At 36.1% G+C, this 2,363-nt stretch overlaps 1 pseudogene; it reads left to right on the top strand.

Moving 5' to 3' along the window:
• Nucleotides 1-2,363, top strand: part of LOC105535253 — a 7,309-nt pseudogene that overhangs the window by 1,116 nt on the left and 3,830 nt on the right.

Here is a 2,363-nt window from a genome sequence, read left to right on the forward strand (position 1 = left end):
AGTAAATGAGTTATTAATCACCTTAAGTATTTATCCTTTGTATTACACACAGTCCAGTTATACACTTTATTTTTAAATGTACAATTATTTTTTACTACAGATCGTTTTGATTGTAATATATCAAAGTATAATTTATCCATTTCTGAGTCCTGAATGAATACTTTAAAAAATGTCTCATATTTATCTTTGAACATGTAGCGTCTTGTCCTGCAAACACATACGGACTTTTCATTTTTATTTACATCAAGTTAAATATATAAATGTATTGCTCTAAAAATAAACCTTTAGGTATAAAAAAATTATGGAGCAAGCAACAGTGTTTAAGGGTTTGTACCTATTTTCCAAAGAAAAGATCAATATTGGAACAAAGAAGATTCTAAAGTGGATAATTTACTAGAAATTTAGAAACCTAAAACATTCTGAAATCAAATCTATATTTCTTTGGATTTAATTACTGTAAAATCTAATTGTTGAGACTGTCCCCATGTAAATTGTTTTCATTTGTCTGGTACTCATGTTACAGCTATAATTTACTTGTTTCTTATTTCTTTTGTTTTTACTTCATTAAGTATTTATGATGTGAGCTGGTGAGAAATTATAATGATTTTTATAAAATTTAGCAGTGCACAGAAAATTTTTAGATGCAAGTTCACAATTTGTGTATTGTTATATTTTATCTGGTTAGAAAATTTCATTTTGTTGCTTTAACTGGAGAACCCTATATGAACTGTTTTCTTTAGTAGTTGCTTTCACTTTTTACTTGACATAAATGAGTTTATGTATTGTGTGCCAATTTGTTCAGGTAAGTGCTGGGAAATCTTTTAAGTCATGGAGATGTTTTAATATATAATTGTAGTGAACAAACATAAGAAAGTGCCGAGTGTGTAATAGATGCTCCATAATTAGCCATATTCTTTCTGGAGTCAGTTTGTAGTTGCAAGAAAGAGACTGAAAATATCTATAGTGAAGAAATGGCATTAATTCTGCATGTGGAGAGGACATTTGTTCCCAGGCTACAAAACTGAGTCATTCTGAATTTAAAGAGGATTTTTTTGTTTTGTTTTGTGTTCATTTAAAAGTAAACATTAATGTCAAAGATGCAGACTTAGGAAGGGCATAGATCACACACTAGGCTGCCACTTCACACTTGAAGGGTTGCACAGCAGCTGGGCAAAGGCTCTCCTCACTTCCCAGACAGTGCAGAAGCCAGACAGAGATGCTCCTCATTTCCCAGATAGTGGGGCAACCAGGGAGAGCCGCTCCTCACTTCCCAGATGGTGGGCCGCCCAGCAGAGGCACTCCTGAATTTTTAGTGTGGCCGCCAGGCAGAGGCGCGCCTCATGTCCAAGAAGGTGTGGCAGCCGGGCAGAGGCGCTCCTCACGTCCAAGACCATGCAGTGGCCTCAGACGGTGCAGTGGCCGGGCAAAGGCGCTCCTCATTCCCAGAGGGTGCAGGGAGCTAGGCAGAGGCGCTCCTAAAAGAGGATTTCTGTTTTACGTTTTTCCACAGCTATGTATGCCTCACAGCTCCTCTCCTTTTGTTATGGCAGTTTTCTCACTGTTCTCTTCATGCCATGTAATTTCACATGGACTTTCTAGGTTCTGATAAGTTTGAATTTTTTTAATGTGGTAAATTGTTCCTAATTGGACTTTTTGAGGTTATTTATAGCTTCTTCATGCAGCATTTAGATCACTTAATTGAGAGAAGTCTTTTAGTGTTCACAGGTAAGAGACTTAAGTCAGCATTGTTTTTCTGCTTATGAAAGAACATTTTTGAGGTTCTAACACAAACTATCTTAAGCATAACACTGTTAGAATAGGTAAAGCATTAATATGGGTGGGTTGTATATTGTCAGCACTCTATGAATAAAATATCAGAATTTTTAAATTTCTTCAGAGAAAATATGCCTTAGAGATAAATTTTTTAGGAGACTTAATGGTAAGAGAAGTTTTCTATGACATACTTATACCAAAACTTATTTTTTCATGCAGAATCTTCTATTTTTGAATGTGAATCTTAAGTGTTGGAAAATAATAGAATGCTCTCTGTAGATTCAAAATTTGGAATGATCTTTTTTGTCCAGATTGATACTGCAATCCTGAGGAAATTCTCTTTTCATTCTTAGTCACCTAATTTTAACCAAGTCCTTGGTCACCTTCTCTGGAAAAATTCTGGAGAGTATGGCAGCTGTTAATCTCAGTGATTTTTAATGCAAATTCATTTACTTTGTTCACGGAATGGCCAATTATGGGACCTTTAGCAAGTTACCCTTTTAATGTCTTCCCTATAATTACCATCAGCACGGCCGGGCGCGGTGGCTGAAGCCTGTAATCCCAGCACTTTGGGAGGCTGAGACGGGGGG

This window comes from Mandrillus leucophaeus, unplaced genomic scaffold, assembly GCF_000951045.1.
Source record: "Mandrillus leucophaeus isolate KB7577 unplaced genomic scaffold, Mleu.le_1.0 Scaffold1434, whole genome shotgun sequence".
Classification (NCBI taxonomy): Eukaryota; Metazoa; Chordata; class Mammalia; order Primates; family Cercopithecidae; genus Mandrillus; species Mandrillus leucophaeus.